The sequence below is a fragment of the Ambystoma mexicanum genome, chromosome 9 (assembly GCF_040938575.1).
Source record: "Ambystoma mexicanum isolate Mex_15411 chromosome 9, UKY_AmexF1_1, whole genome shotgun sequence".
NCBI lineage: Eukaryota > Metazoa > Chordata > Amphibia > Caudata > Ambystomatidae > Ambystoma > Ambystoma mexicanum.
This window is the reverse complement of record NC_090931.1, coordinates 325,114,129-325,131,778: the sequence shown is the minus strand read 5'-3', so window position 1 is coordinate 325,131,778 and position 17,650 is coordinate 325,114,129. Positions and strand designations below refer to the sequence as shown.

General features: G+C 45.0%; 1 protein-coding gene across 2 annotated transcripts in view; it reads right to left on the bottom strand.

Moving 5' to 3' along the window:
* Positions 1-17,650, bottom strand: part of SPNS2 (SPNS lysolipid transporter 2, sphingosine-1-phosphate) — a 467,335-nt gene that overhangs the window by 144,073 nt on the left and 305,612 nt on the right. The window lies entirely within an intron of this gene.

Genomic DNA, 17,650 nt, shown 5'->3' with positions numbered 1-17,650 from the left:
TAGTGTATTGTTGCCTATTTGATGCCGCCCTCTGACCTTGGCCAATGTGTGGGCTGCCTGCTGAAGCATGCTATGCCAAAGTGCCATAAGGCAGGATGTTATCGCTATATGAAACAGCAAAACAAGCAAAGTATATATATTAGGCGCGTTATAAATGCCATGTCATATCAGTCTGCGTGTTCGGAAGTCTTATTAAAAGGGCAGTTGGTCTGTGGGCCTTCTCTAGTCAGGTTGACTGGGGATTGCAGGAAAGTTGGTGCTAAGTTAACGGGGAAAAACGAAGCACTTGTGGGTGAACAGGTCTGAATATCTCGTAACCTGCTCAAAACGTACTGGAGTGTCCCTCAGGAAGAACTACAATTTCCCTGAAAAAACACACAACTGGCCCTAGGCCACGCGGGTGAACTGCCAATCTAAAAGGGATAGACGGAGAGAGGACCCTTCCCTAAAATATTAAAGAAAGTTAAAACAGTGTCCGTCCCAGGAAAAACCCTACCTCCTCGTGAAGAGGTATATAAACCTCCATGTAGTCGCTGGTCATAGGAAATGTGTGTATATTCAGTTATGTGGGGTACATCCGAGAAGGGATCTTTTCGTATTCATTACATCATCCTCGAGTGCGTAGCTCAAAATGAATATAAACCCGTCTTTCCGTGATCACTGGTTGCCACTGATGACTTTTTCTTTTTTTCATATAATGTGTTCTAGACTCGGGCATCCCACAAGCAAAGTAAAGGATATTCTTGCGTTGTTTGGCTGGTTTCAGTGACTCCTTCAAGATGGCGTTGCCTTCGTCTGGGCCATAGAAGTTCTCTATTTGCTTCAGGAAACTCTAGGGAACATAGTCCTTGTTTTTACTCGTAATTCATCCTGTATAAGGAACACAAATTCACAGCGAGAGAACCTTTAATGTTACATACATTATTATTATTAATAGGGACACTGTTTCAGTTGTCCTTAATAGTTTAGTGAAGGGTCCTCTCTCCGTCTATCCCTTTTAGATTGGCAGTTCACCCGCGTGGCCTAGGGCCAGTTCTGTGGTTTTCAGGGATATTATAGTTTTTCCTGAGGGACACTCCAGTAAGGTTCAAGCAGGTTACGAGATATTCAGACAAGTTCACCTAGTGTGTTGAAGATCCCTGTTTATCTGGTGAACGGTGTCCACAAATTGAGAGCGAATACGGGTTTCGTTGTCTGTGGTTGTTGAAAAACTAAGCACATCACTTCATGAGACAGACCCCAAATTCTTGCGATTCCTTCAGACCTGATGAGCTGAGAGCCGACACAGAGGCCTCGCAATCAGGCAAAAAAGTCTTCGGGTCCTTCTGAACTAGAGATCAGCGTGGGCAGAAATCAATGCCCTGAGGTGCCCCCTAACAGCGCTTCCGCTTTCCTCTCCTGGTTGGGTCTTGGCAGAAATGATCACCTTTTCTCTCTGCCTGGATTATGGTAGGGCTGTACACCTGTGTGTCTACACACATCACCTCAAGTGGTTCCAGAATGAACGAAAGGCAACTGCTCCCTTGCTGTTGCTGAATAAAGTTATGATGAATTTACTCATGCCTTTTATTTATTTATTTTTACATTTATAAAGCGCACTGAGCCCGGAGGCATCATTGACTCCCTGTGAAGGCTCAGCTCCTAAACCGGTGTCCCTTTTTCAGAACGATGAGTTGATCCCACTGGAAATGACCCCAAGGATCACCAGTAGTAAAATAGACTCTGGGATAGAAACTCATCGTCTAGTTAAACTATGACGTGTTGAAGAAAAATGTGTTATAGGTCAAGAGACTTATCCATGGTGTACTTAAATTTTCAAACATTTTTTATCCCCTTCTTTCATAACATTTACATTGGCTGCACACATTAGAAACCCAAGATAAAGTATAGTAACCGTCATCAGCTCACGCGTGGTCTGACAGAGATATAGGGCCTGTTTTACAATAACGTGTATTGGAGCAAACGACGAGCTGCATCTCTTCCTTTGCTCAGACGCCGATGGGAAAATTAGGAGATGCTGAAGTCAACCCCACATCTGCACAAATTCCCAAAGCAGGCCGATAGTCTCTGGGAAGAACCAGGCTCTAACTGGACTGGATAGGACTGGTGTCGCAACACCAAACAGAACCTTTTACGAAGTAACTCAGATCGTGAGTAGACCCCATAGCGATCAATTAAGGCTTTGGCTATAGAATAGTGGATTAAACCCCTACCAGCCATACAAAAAGCACATTGGCAAGCTGGCTTGTTGGGTTGAGCAAAACAGAAAGTTGATGGCTGGAAGGTTTTGAATTAATCATAACCATGGGCAAAGCTCTGGGCAACCCTCCAGACCATCGTTTTTCAGCCTACCAAGCCATTACAGAAGGGGAAAAACCATATGCAAATTAGGCTTGGTCCTACACCAAAAGGGGCAGTCCAGCCCGAACTGCTAGGTCACATCCCTTCGTGGGTCCCGTGCCTGCTGGGCCTAGAGACCCAAGCTACTCCTCACTGATGAGCCCCAACAAGGGTGAAACATGTTTGGGGATGCTTGTGGTCTCGTGCAGAAGGGATGTGACCTAGCGGTTCGGGCTGGACTTCCCCTTTTGGGGTGGGGCCAAGCCTGATTTGCATATGGTCTTTCCCCTTCTGTAATGGCTTGGCAGGCGAAGAACGATGGTCTGGAGGGTTGCCCCGAGCAATGCCAGTGGTTAAGATTCAGTCTAAACCTTCCAGCCATCACCTCTTTGTTTTTGCTTTGTCACCCCGAGTGGGACGGGTATGCCCAGACGTGGGTCCCGTGCCTGCTGGGCCTAGAGACCCAAGCTACTCCTCACTGATGAGCCCCAACAAGGGTGAAACATGTTTGGGGATGCTTGTGGTCTCATGCAGAAGGGATGTGACCTAGCAGTTCGGGCTGGACTTCCCCTTTTGGGGTGGGGCCAAGCCTGATTTGCATATGGTCTTTCCCCTTCTGTAATGGCTTGGCAGGCGAAGAACGATGGTCTGGAGGGTTGCCCCGAGCAATGCCAGTGGTTAAGATTCAGTCTAAACCTTCCAGCCATCACCTCTTTGTTTTTGCTTTGTTGGGTTGAGCGCCTTTTGTTGGGATCTATATGTAACCCCCAGGCCACGTGTGTGATTCCAAGCATGGCTAATGCAGCATTTCATGCGAGTGAATTCGATCAAATCAATTTCATTGTGTTTTGACTGATTGTGAGTTTTTTTTATTGTGCCCATTGGCATAAAAGGCCACTTTGCTTGGAAGTGCATGTGGAATCATGAAACCGGCACCTCATAGGAGCCACCATTGGGAGACATGGGCCACTAGGAATCCATAAACAAATACCAAGTATTGCTACTTGACAACCCTATGGTGCACTCCTAGCGGGATATATCATCCCAAAAGCAAATCCTCGCAAAAGAGGTAAGCCAGACTGCCCCTCAAATAAATTGGAGGATCACCCCATCAAGTATCCCTTCCTAGTATTCACTGAATTTTACAATTTCTCATGTATACTTAAACAATAACAGCAATACTTGGTAAAAACTGTTTTAGTACTGAGATTTTATAACTAAACAAAGATTTCTGTAGAAAGCATAAGCTCCATAGTATACAGAATATAATGCATATATTCTTCAAGCAAAAACACAATGAAGGTTCTTCTATGACAGGAGATAAGTAAGTTCTGTTCAGTTTAAACAAACAACAGGTATTCCATGATTCCATGTTATGGCCAATATGCATAAACATTGACCCAATAGCACATGATATACACAATTTAATCCAACACATCTCTCTCTCTCTCTCTCTCTCTCTCTCTCTATATATATATATATATATACACATTTCCTCAATCTGAACCCAAAAATGGACAGTTCATAATTGTCCAAAGTACACTTCTTTTGTAAAGGTGTCTAGTGCCAACGCGTTTCGGATTTGTCATAATCCATCTTCAGGGCTAGAAGTGTAATGCTCCGCATATCAATTAGATCCTCAATTTTCTGTCTCCATCCTTGTGCTGTGTCCACATGTTGAACACGGATGGATACTTTTTACCCGATGGTAGACATACGTATACTCGTCGGGTAGTGTGCAGGGCGAGCAGGACCAGTGAGTCCTCAGAGACACGACTGGAATGTTTTTGGACTGCCCGCCTACCCTGGACTATGAATCCATGTTTAAATGCACTTGCAGAAAAGGCACACTATGAATAGGTAATGCAACCTCGCCTGATTTGTACGAACTAGAGTTTCTATGGCAGGGAGATACTTTTGCACCAAGAGGCAACTCATTTTTTTATGTGGACTAGTGAACTGTTGATATTGGACATTGCTCGTGCATACGGGCTGCCCAGATGGCAAATGTACCTACACATAGGAACAAAATGCTTATGCTACCGTTCGGGGAATCCGTAGGTTAGATGGCCTGCAATCACTTTAGCTAGGTTGAAGTGCAAACACTTTACTTATTTAGGTATTTAATGCAGTGCTGCCTTCCCCCTGCAGCTAGTGGAGAGCGCATTTCCTCCTCTGCAATGGTGCCATGGCAGAAGTCTAGTCTCATCTTAATTGGCTGCCGGGATAGGCCTAAGGGTCATTTCATCTGGAATTTGAAGAAGGGGTTGCATCAGCATCTTCTCCTATTGGTAGGCCAGGTCCAGTGATCTGATCCATTCTTCTGTGGCACTCTGGAACTCACTGCCACCTACCTTACGTGAAGACCAGCCATTTCTGAAATTCAGATCTAAATATATCAATCTCCTGAAAGCCTCTGACATCTAGCTGATCAGTACCCACCCAGCTCCCTTACTCCCTAGAGTAGACTGGCTACATTTCTGAGCAGTCATGCTAGACACCTCCCGGTTACCACTCTATCCCACTTGCACCTCCTTGATCTGTGCTTGTTAGCCTGATAGTGCCTATTTAAGCTAGTCTCGTCCTACCACTAATCGACCTCTCTGGTCTATGTATATTGAGCCTGGCTGTAGCCGGCTACTATTTCACCCTTATTCTGCACTCCATTGTTCAAAAGTCTAATTTTTACTTGTCAGAATGCTACATGTAAAATCCGGTATTCACTCAAATGTAACCTGTATAAAATTGTGCATATATGCACATCACTACACACTATTTGTAACCTGTACATTACTGTATATTTATGTTCTTCATTGTATATTATCTGTAACCTGTAACCTAAGCTTCGCATTTTCTGTACTGCTGCGCCCGGTAACCTCTGGGTCTGGTGCGCATTACAAGTGATTAAAACAAACAAACAAACAAACAAACAAACGAGTCTGCAACCTGCGCCACTCCAGATGTGTTGTACTACCACTCTCATGACTTCTCACCAATGACTATGCTGTCTAAAGCAGATGCGAGATGTAGCCCGAAACATCTGGAGAGCCAAGGGTTACAGACCACTATTCTATGCCTGTGAAAAACTAGGATTACTCAGACATAGGCTGGTTGCCGGGCCTAGCAGGAAGGGGCATTGTGTGACCCCTCGTAACCTCACTGTGCTCTGCTTTGAGCCTCGTGCTGTGCTCTGGCAATGCCTATGAGAGTCCTGAGAACAGTGCACACTGTGAGTAGAGCTTCTCTAATGTCTGCATCAGGAAATGAATATAAGACCCCACCTGCCCCCTCTGCTCCCTTGGGGCTGATAGTAGAATAATCTTAGCTATCACGCTTGATCTATTGTTTGCCGCCTGACCTAGTTATGAAAAATAAACTTGTATTACAATGTGTATTATTTAAAAAAATAAAAATAGGATTTTTCTTTAACAGTATTATCCACTTTATATATACATTTCTGTAATTCTCATGTAGCCATTGCATGTCTTGAGGTCATGCCATCTAATCTAATCTAACAGTATAATAAAAGGCCAGGTGTATGTTTGTTCGATGCAGTAGCTTCGCCTGTTGTCACCGCTAGAGGGAGCTGTAGGCTTACGATTGATAGTGGCTCTACTGTGTCAATGAAAACCTGAACTTTGGCCCCTGTACACAGGCCTGTACACTAGTTAGGCAATCATTTATTACATATTAATAAGGCATATTTATAAGGCATATTGATAAGGTGCCTATGCACAATGTGCTATATGTGTTATGAAATGTTATTCACTTAATGGCCCAGCGGAGTGGATTGCCTATACGATGGCTTTCGTGGTCCGCTCCTGAGGATTTCGATTGCTCCCCATTATCAATATTATTAAGACACAGAAAGGTGGGCATCTGCCTGGTTCCCCTGCCTTTCACCCCATTCCCGACCAGGGGAGAAGCGGCAATGCTGGCCGTCACGTATACGCATGCCGGCCTGGCATTTAAATAAAAAGTATCCGTAAACCTATGGGGGATCAAGCCTCTTCACCCGCATCAATATTAGATGTGTGTGGAGACGGAGTCGGTTTCCCCTCACGGAGCGGGAAAACACACGGGCCGTTTTTCCCGCACTGTGCCCGACTCCTCAAACAAATCCAGATGAACATGGCAAGGATGGTCAACAACATGCAGAGAGCTTGTCCCCACACCTGCTTCTTTTTTAAAAGAAACCTTTAGTGCTGAAACATTTAAACACTGGCATATTCATGGTAATAGTTACAAAATGGGGCAAGGTGAGAAATTGAGGTTTCCCTGTTGAATAAAATGTTCTGAATGGAAATGAAGCATGAATATTGCACAGTGTCCACTGGTTACGCCCCACCACACCCTGTCTATAGGTAGGAATTATTTCTTTTTTTTTAATGCGGGGCTGCTCTTTGGGTATCACTTTATTTAACATGACTCTTTAGGTCTTCATGCTTAAAATCACACACTGAGCCGGTGGAAGGTGGATGAGTAGGCGGAGAGGGTGAGTGGTGGTGTAGTGCCTGTAGACTGCTTTTTGCAAGATCTCCCTCAATGTGCCTAGGATCAGGGAATGCTCTCCTAACATGCTTCCTACGCTTGCAGCCGGATGATCTGCACATCCTTTGATCTTGGGCAGGTTCCTTTTTCTCAGGCTTTGGGACATCCATTCTGAGGCCACGTTTGCACCTCCAACCCACATACGTCTATCCATAAAAGTATGTCCCTTTTATTGCATCTATTTATTTATTTATTTTTACATTGATAGAATGCACAAAAACCCACAGGCATCATGGAACTGATTTATGACCTATTTATACAGTTCTCCATTGATTCACAGCTCATTTGCATTATATAAAAAAGTAGCACAAGCTGCTGTGAAAAATAAAGAGAATGCAACGGAGATATGACCTGGACACACAGATTTCCAGAATTCCGCAGCTGGGGCCTAAAATACCACGAGGCATTTGATGCAAAGAGAAACATACACCTGCCCCCGGTAGAGGAAGGTCTGTGTGATGAGCTCCTCTCAATCAAGGTGGATTGCACAAACTTATGAAACTTGACACTGACGCAGTCTCCCCTTGATAGCATTATGTCCCCCGTAATCAGACCTCTTCTGCCGGTGAAATCTACACTAAAAATTAACAAGCAACACATCAATGTCAGTTTCAAAGTTCCAACCCTTGGCCCTGATCAGCTTCATTTCCTTTCATGAGGAAAAGGCAGGAACAAAGGTTTCCGGCAAAGATGATCCGTTTGTAGTGGTATTTTCCTGAGGTCTTATAAACAATATCCCCAGACAATGGGGTCTTTGAACAGTGCGCCATGGGTCCCAGGTCACAATGTTACTTTGCATTCTCCCCATTGTATGTTTTCTCTGTTCTTCCGTAATGATGATGACAAATACAATTCGGTCTGATCAAAGGCCAAGACATGTAGGTGGCTCCTCCCCTCTCTCACTGCCTGAAAACCTCAAGTTGGAAAGATGGATCCCAAAACGAGTGCTGCTAAAGGTGCAAACTAGCTTCGATGCTTTAAGACGACAGAGGCGCTAATTGAGGAGCCGCGCGACATGTGCATGGCTCTGATCACTTGATCCCTGCCATGTACAGAAGAAGGGATTATCTCTTAGGGCGGAACCTAGGCTGCTAATTTGGGCTTTTTTGTTGTTGAAGAAACAAGCATCTGTCTTCTCTGGGGAGATCGGATTTAGTGGGGAATTTTTAAGCACTGTGTGTTTCAGAGATCTGTTCCAGCTAAAATTAGTTGCCGACAGTAATTGGGAGGACACTTTGCTCGCTGTCTCGCTCAACCTGATAGTTTGCCATCTGTGGTTTGGGAACAAGGGAATCCCTGAGAGCCTACTTGGGAATTAGATAAGGGATTGGATTGTTCTGTTTCCATGGTAACCATATAAATACCAAAACCATATTGTCTTCTTCCACCATAGCTGGGTAATCTGCACAAACGTTCTCCTACTGTACAACCGGGAAGGATTTACACAGCAACACTTTACTGTTTGGGCCGTGGTTACAGGATTTCCACAAACACACTTCTTCCATCGTAGCCACATAATTCACGCATGTTCACTTTCTCCAGTGAACCTTGATAAGAAAACACCTTCTCCTTGCACCGTAATCATGTGATTCACAAGCGTACACATTATCCTTTCACTGTAACGAAACAATTATAAAAAACACTTCTATCCTTCCACAGTAACTGCTTGTTGGCAATACTTTGCTTAATCCGTACACTGTAACCTCGTATTTCTCAAGACCACAATTTCTGATTCAACTATAATCGCATAGTCCAAAAGCGTACAGTTTCTCCTTCAATTTTAGCTACATGATTCCCAAGGCCACATATTATATTTGCGCTCTAACAACACAATACGCAAGGCCCCTCTTCACCTTTCACTGCAACGGCTTGATTCATAAATCCACGCTATCTCCTTCCACAGTAACCTCACGATTCACATGACCACACTTTTTTCTTCCACCTACCATGATTCATCATGCCACACTTTCTCTTTCCACAACCTCATGATTCACCAGGCCACACTTTCTCTTTCCACAACCTCATGATTCACCAGGCCACACTTTCTCTTTCCACAACCTCATGATTCACCAGGCCACACTTTCTCTTTCCACAACCTCATGATTCACCAGGCCACACTTTATCTTTCCACAACCTCATGATTCACCAGGCCACACTTTCTCTTTCCACAACCTCATGATTCACCAGGCCACACTTTCTCTTTCCACAACCTCATGATTCACCAGGCCACACTTTCTCTTTCCACAACCTCATGATTCACCAGGCCACACTTTATCTTTCCACAACCTCATGATTCACCAGGCCACACTTTCTCTTTCCACAACCTCATGATTCACCAGGCCACACTTTATCTTTCCGCAACCTCATAATTCATCACGCAACACTTTCTCTTTCCACAACCTCATGATTCATCAGGCCGCACTTTCTCCTTCCACTGTAATCTTAATGATTAATCTGCCAACAATGTGTCCTTCCCTCATACCCATATAATTCACAAGAACACACTTTCTTCTTCCAGACTAACCTCACGATTCACCGACCTTCACTTTCATCTTCTAGTGTAACCATGTGCTCGCCAATACCATTCTGCAATAACACTTAAGGGATTCATTAATTACCTTTGCAACTCTTAAACTACAGCACGGGCAAGAACGGCCATGTATATTGTTGATAGGATGTGTCGGATCTCTTGTTAGGTTGCAGGCCAGTGGCCACATTTATTAAAGGGTTTTACAACAGGCCTCCCATGGATTCGAAATCCAATTTGATATTGAAGGAATTTGGATGTTAATTTGAATGAATTCGTATTAAGTGCTGCACTTCCACCACTCTCCATTGAGTCCCACTGATAAAATATGTCTTTCTTTAAGCAGTCTTCACGTGACCTCTTGCTGGACAGCTTGGCGAGGGCACAAAGGCATCTGGGACAGGATCAGGGAGATCCCATCCCAGAAAATCTAGGCAGAGAAAAGATTTAAAATACCGGGAATCAGACCACAGATCTACATAAAGATGGAGAAAAGACACACAGCTCAGTGTTGCAGTTCATCAGCAGTCGCTCTATTAGCCAATCACAAAACGGTTTCTGTATAAAAATTAAGATCTTGCTCATCAGTTACCGGCACCATGAACCGAGTCGCTTCAATGCACACCAGGCAAAGGCATCGCTCTTAGCAATTACACTTTTCAGTTGTTTTCATCACAGTGATCACAGAATAGTTAATGAAACACAATAGCAGCGGTAGGCAAAATTTCAATTAACCACCTGGAAAAAAATTATTTCTTTCACTATTTCGTGTAAACAAGTTGTTGTTTTACTTTTCAAATGCCCTTGCCATTACATAGATGCGTGTAATGACACTCTTGAAATGTTCAGAAATGTTTATAATTCTGGAAAGAGGGAGTGGAAAATGTAGATTAAAGAAAGGGAACATCAGTTTCTCTACAAAAGTAATGAGGCTATTTAAAAAAAAAATCATATATTATATATATATACACACATATATAACTCACTCATATCCTCTGTCGATATTGGACCAGAAAGACACAATCCTCTGTAGGTACCTCTCCAATTTAATGAAGTTTCTTCAAGATTACATACATCGATCATAAAATATGACCGCGCCTCTGCGCTACTCCCAGCTTTCTCGGAAGGACCGGCAGAATTTAAGCCAAGCACAATCCACAGTTGTTGGGACTTCCAGCATTTCCGGGGATTGTGGGGCAAATTTTGGAGGGCCAACCTGAGAGGCGATTGTTGGCTGCAGTGCTTCAAATTGTCCGCAGGATCTTTAGGTTTTTGTTGTGGATGGCTTTTGTGGTAGATGGTCTTGCAGGGTACTCGGGCGTTCTCGGAGAGTCAGTGAAGTGTTTACAATGGGTTGGTGATGTGGTCTCATGGTTCTACTACTCGCCTTGCTGCAGCATTCAGAACTAGTTTGAGCTGGAACTATTTTGGTTGGCCCAGGTAGGTGGCATTAACGTAATCGAGACAGTGGTTTATGAAGGTTTAGACCTCTGTCAATTTGTCTTTCCCAGGGCATGTAGGGAACTTAAGCAATCTTCCATAATTTACGGCTCAGGTCTCTATATATATATAATGCAGAGAAGGCGTCATTTTGGCAGTCATTGGCCCCAGCGTAGGGGAAATTACTGCGGATGAAGAACCCTAGGTTTTGGTGTCTGACACGCATTGAGTCATGGGCAAGCCAACGCCACTGACTGCGGTTTGGCATGAACGGGCGGACATGGCATCGGGAAATTTGACAATCCAAAAGTGGCGGCCCCCTGTGTCAGTGTTATTTCCCTCTTTGCTGCCATTTCTCATTAGTAGGCAGAAGGGGAAATTAAAGGCGAGAGGGAATGAAAAGCATTCCATGCCAATATCCCCGGCTGCAAAAATCCCCCATAAAATATCCCTGGATGCGAGTTATTGAATTATGCCGCCCTGAGCCGGCCGATTGGCGCGGTTAGGGCGTTTTCGGTCAGGTGTGGTTTCACGCCAGGAAATTGCCCTGTCCTGGATTCTAGAGTTAATATTTACGTTTCCCTGCTTCCCCCAAGTGACCTCGCAGCGCAGGCAGAGGAAAATGGCGCTTTTGTCTAGGTCTGAGCGCTGCATAATAGTCGATTTCTAGAATAACAGTGTAATCAAAACGCCACTTATGATAACACCTGAGGGTCCTTGGCCTGTTGCTTATGGCACAGAGTGTCGAATCAGGCTTTGTCATTTCAAGGCCTCGTTGCACACGTGCACGCGTTGGAAACCGAAGCAAGCCATGCTGTTTCCCTCCACTCTGGACCTAAAAAATATGAGAGGCTGTGATGGTTCTTTGGGGGAATGGTGGGGCAAACAGATTTTTTTTAATGAAATGAAAGCTGGTGTTCACTACAAAGATTCAGTACTATCAATTGGCCAAAAGGACTAGGGGAGAATATTTCAGTGGCCTGCAGCCACGAGAGAAAACAACTTTTAGTCACAGGTTTGAATTCGGTTACTTTGCATAAAATCAAAGAGCATTTTGGGAACATAAGAACTGACACCCATTTTTTTATTTGACATACATGTGACAATGACTGGAGCCTGCAACCCTTCTGAGCACATAATAAACACTGGCCTGCCTATTACTTTAATGTATGCCAACACCGTAATAGTAAAATGACTGCAAACCAGCAGTCATATATATACACGTGTGAACAGCTTTACTGCTTTGACTGTCAGTTGATAGCTTCCTTGCACGCACTCCATAATAGCAGTGTTGACGACTTGACTGTGATTAATGCAAGTCAGTCTCTGCGCTGGCTTGCAGGGCGCCGGGACTGGCCCACTTAAAGCCCTGGTTGTATTCATGTTATTTGTTATGTTAGTAGTAGTATTGAACCCGGCTTACTCCAGGGAGATGCCCCTCCCATCAGCATAATTAGTGCTCATTTGGTGGCTGGTAGCGGCAGGTTTAGCTGACGGCAGCATGTCTGTCTCCTTTGGTGTGCAGAAATGAGGCTGCCTTTGTCAGTGTACACAGGAGAGTGCAGAGAGTTCCGGCAGGACAGCAGTGCCCTGCATGGGACACAACATGGCGCCGTCTGTTGCCCTGGGCTCCCTTGCAATGTCAATGGAAGTGGTATTTATTTTCTTAGTCTGAGCCAGCTCAAGGGGGCCATCAAGTTGTGCGGTGGCACCCGGGCACTGCAGATAAAGGGCGCCGCTAGCTCACACAATGTAAAGTGTCATGTCATTTGCATGACGCTTTACATTGCGTGTGCTAGCGGCGCCCTTTATCTGCAGCGCCCATGATGTAAAGTGTCAAGTCAATGACTTTCTATTAGTCAGTTACTCACTAATAGAAAGTCATTGACTGACATCAGTACATGATAGTGAGTGACAGAGGCGCGGCGCCAGCGCCTATATTCAAGAATCACGCTGCACCTTTGCATTCTGGCATTTGTTTGTAGTGGGAGGGCGGGGAAGGGAATCGCGTGCAGGGTGCTGGTAGCACTGTTCTTAGTGCCTACATTTTCAAGGCAATATCAGTACACATTTCCTTTTCTGAAAAGCAGCCCAATATTAAAATATCTGCACTTCTAAGGTAAGTGCTTCTAGGTATTAAATGTCCTTACATGACCCTTAACCCCATGTGACGCATCTCCTGGTGCAACCGCGGTCTCACGTGACCCGACCCCTTTTGTAAGTGACACTCACTCCTGTGACCCACCCTCTTCCCATTTCACACTTGCAAAAATCACATCCCACGCGTGTCCAAGGCCATCATACCCCCTTGTGTTTCCCTGCGTCTACGTGACTTCCTTGTGTTGCCCACCGCTCATGTGTTCCCCTCCCACTCACGTGACCCTTCATATAACCTGCCCCGCCCTAACATGAAAAGGACGCTCTTGTTTATCTCGCCCTCTTTGTATGAGCCGCCTCGTCATTGGCACCAACCAGGGAAGGGGCGGTGGCGGGAAAGAAGAGAACCTCAGTTTTAGAGAGATTGAGGTGTAGATGGTGGTTAAACACCCAGGTCCGAATAGCGAGCAAACAAGCAGTAAGGGAAGACTGCAATGAGTCTGAAAGACAAGAGGAGGAGATTTGAGAGTCGTCTGTATATAAATGATAAGAAAAAAAGAAGAGAGTAGCAAGGGGAATCGTGTAAAGTGAAAAAAGGAAGGGACCCAGGACAGAACCTTGGGGAACACCGTAGCAAAGAGGATAAGTGGAAGAAGCATGAAAAACCAACAAAACAGAATAGGAGCTACTAGAAAGGTAAGAGTGGAACCCTTCAAGAACCAAACCACAGAAACCAAGATGGTGCAGAGAAGACAAGAGAATAGTATGGTCGGCCGTATCAAAGGCGACCAACAAGCCAAGGAGAAGAAAAAGTGAGGAAAGTTTAGAATAGCATGCTGACAGAAGATAATCAGAGACAGCTAGAAGAGCAGTCTCAGTAGGCAGGGTGGCAGAGAATGCGGATGAGACTCTGGAATCGCCAACATGGATGAGAAGAAAGGGAATCAAAAAGGGATTGAAAGTATTGCTGCTTAGCAGAGAAGAGTAAGGAGTCATAATCAGAATGCAGGCAAGTCAGTGACGCAAGATCCAAGTTAGTCCTGCATGTGTGCTTCCATTGTTTGGTGTGGCCTAGAGACTGGCGGATGGAGCGGCGGGACAGGGAGATCCAAGGTTGGGGTGATTTGCGTGCGGGGGAGAAAGGAGAAGAAGCATGGAGAAGATCAAGTGTATCAGTAAAACAAGAAGAAAGAGAGGGTGCATCAACATCAGCAGGTAAAGACATACAGGTGTCAATAGAGGGGGGGGGGGAGAGACATAAGTGCCGAGGTCAAAGATGGCAAATTAAGTGAACGGAGATCAAGGCAAAATAGGGTGGCTGAAGTAGGAGAAGGAAGTGAAGGCAGTGAAGGAAGAAAGGAAAAGGAAAGAAGGGTCAGATCAGTAAAAAGGAAGTGAAGTGACCGCGGAGGAGATGGGGAGGGTGGAGAAGATTAAATCGAGGGATTACCCAGACTGGTGTGATGAGAGGATCGACACTTGTTTCAGGGAGTAAGAGTCGAAGATCGCCAATAGTGGGATGTTAGAATGCGAGGAAGATAAGTGCAGGTTGAAGTCACCCATGAGAAATAACGGGGTACCAAAAGGAAATAAAGAAGAGAAAAGTGCGTCAAGGTCATTGCAGAAAGTAAGAATGGGACCAGGAGGGCGTTAGAGAACTAGTAAAGCAGGCGGAGTAGGATGAGAAAATGAAAAATAATGGTCCTCACACCATAGGAACAATGGGAGATCGAGAGAAGGTTCGTGCACTATGTTGAGACTGTGAGGGAGTATCTGATGGAACAAGGCATGAGTAGGACCACAGATGGGCCCTGTTGAGATGGGGATGTGGATCGATTTAAAGCAAAGGCGATATCCTTACCCAGATATTATGAAGCCTCGAGGCATCCGTTATACAGAATGACACGACTGTGTTCCTTATACCATGTCTCACTTATTCGGAGGAAAAGGTGGCAATTGCCTTTGACCAGGTAGGCAAGGCGATGGGATGGCTTGAGAGCTGGGTTAACATTGATTATTCTACAATAAAGTGAGAAGTTGAAGTAGGAGTAGTCAGCAAAGATGTATGAGGTTCGCGCAAAAGAATTGGAGGAAGAAACCCATTGGGGAGCTATTGTTGCGGTGGCCGGCGAAACAGGTGCATGTTGAGGGGCCTTCTGGTTCTGAGTTTGCAAAGAGCCCAGATGGGGGGATGGCCAGGCAAGGATAAGACATTTTTGAGTAAGGGGATATCCTACAATACCATAATGGTGATTAATAGTTATAGAACTATTGCTACACACACACACACACACAGACACACACATGTGCACATGCACATACACAGACACGCAAACACGCAAACATGGACACACATGCACACCCACATGCACAGACTCAAGCACACGTGCGCACACCCACACCCACACCCACATGTTCACACATTCACATATAGGCACACACTCACGCACACACATATACACCCACAAGGGCACATGAATGCGCAGGCATAGGCATACCAACATGGCACATGTGCACACCCACACGCACAGGCTCAAGTACACACACACACACACCGACGCGCACACACACACTCATACTCACCAACACACACGCACACTTGTAAATAAAGGTAGCACACGTATTTCAAGCGTCTTCAGCTCTTCAAGAGGCGGGTGCAGTGCCAGTGGGAATAACGGTGACCTTGCCAAACTTCCCGCACATTCTAACAGTTCAAAGAACTACATTATCCCAACGCATCCAGTACTCTCACACAACCCCTTGTGCATGCTAATTCGCGGGGCAGCCTTTTTTATCCAAGCGCGTGCCAATATGTTGATGTGTGTTACTTGCAAGATCAGTTGCTACTGAATATACACTATCCATCGAAATGGCATCTGAAATGAAACTATTGCCACGTGTAATAGTGTAAACTCTAAGGTGTAAGTTGGTATAAAAGGTGAACTTTCTATTACTGGCAGCGGAGAATGGAATCTCAATGTTATTTTCCCAAGTGGCTTTTCGTGTGCAGTCTTCTTGAAAGAAGGACCATTGCAACCATGGTTAGACATTACAGACTGGGGTGTTGCTAGGTCTGGAAAGGATGCAGGGCTGCGCTAAAGTCTGGCCTGCCAGGACTCGGGGCTAGCTAGCCTTTTGGTTGCAGCCCATGAGCTTCTATCCGGGGGTACAACCAGAAGATCTGGGGCTATAGCCCTTCACCCTCCCCCCCTCCCTAGCGACGCCTCTGCATTACAGTCTGATCTGGGCATGGGCTCTAGGGATACAGTGGCAAGACCTGCGGAATAGAAGACAAGGATTGAGATATATCGAGAAGGAACCCCACACCAGCCTGGCACTCAATGGCAGAATTAGATCATGTTTAGACTTGAGTGTGTAGGAGGTAGGACACCATGTTTTTAATGAACCTGAAGGATTTTAAATGTGAGATAAATCATATTTAAAAAAACATTGACTGGATCCATATCTTCCCTAGGGGAATAGGTCAAATGATGTCCCAAAAGAAAAGTGTAAAAGAGCACTTGAAAGCAAAGGCTAATTTATAATTTTATGTTAAATTGTGTTTGGTTGTTAATTGTTCTTTATTGCACAGGGAGTGCCACTGCGAGGATCCTGACTCCAACCACAGTGAGTGAAGTCCTATCCTCTAGCAGCCTTAATCTAGCACAGACTTCCCTGCACGCTGCAGGCGGCCTATCAGCTCCTATAGACTACAGTCCTGGCAATAAGATCCTTTTAGGTTTGTGGTGGCCAAGGTTGGCCCCTTCCCTTCAGCTTGAAGCAATAAGGAGACGAGAACCGGACGGATGGATAAACACAAGCTTCTTGTATTAGATAGAAAGAACGCAGCATACAGAAAAATGATCAGTGGAGAAGCAGGAAAATACAGAAGGACAGGTGGCGGGAAGTCGGCACTCTGAGCTCTCAAGGGACCTGCCTTAGACAGCAGGTTGTACAGCATATCATAAAAAATCACTAATATATTATAGCATTTTGACAATGGGGGGTGTTACTTGGAATGACATTGCAAACATTTGGCAATAACTGACACCATCTGACTTGTGACCTTGTGACGAAGGGGCAGGCGCATTGTGTTGTAATATGGATAAGAGGCATTCGCAGAAACCCTACTGTTATCTACCATATATGGTGCTAAGGCTATACTTCTAGAGAGCAAACGGAAGAGAAGGTCTGACTTGTCCCTTTGCCTTGTTACGGGGTCTTGGCATAATCTGTGCAGAGGGAGGCCTCAGGCAAAGGCAAAATGGAGGATCAGAGGGCTAAATGTATGAGAGCATAATGTAGCATACCATAGCCTAGCCTAGCATAGCATAACAATCCTGCCACATCAGGTTTCATGATTTGTAAAGTTCCCTTTGCATATTTTGTCATTGAGAGCAATCTTCCATTTCACAGTGAGAAAAATCATTCAATGACCTTGAAAACAACTTTTCAGTAACCGTTTTATCCCACAAATGAACACCTCCAGGTTTTGGCTTTCCCAAACACCCAGTGACTGAGAAAAATTAAGATAGCTGAGTGCATTTCTGTCACCTGACATTTCTCGGTAACGTGACAGGAACCAGGGAGCAATGCAGGATGGGAAAAGAGGCTGAGCTGGAAACTCTAAAACCAATAGAATTTGAAAGGAAGAGGGGCGAAGCTCTATAAGCATCATGGATCAAGAGGAGGAAT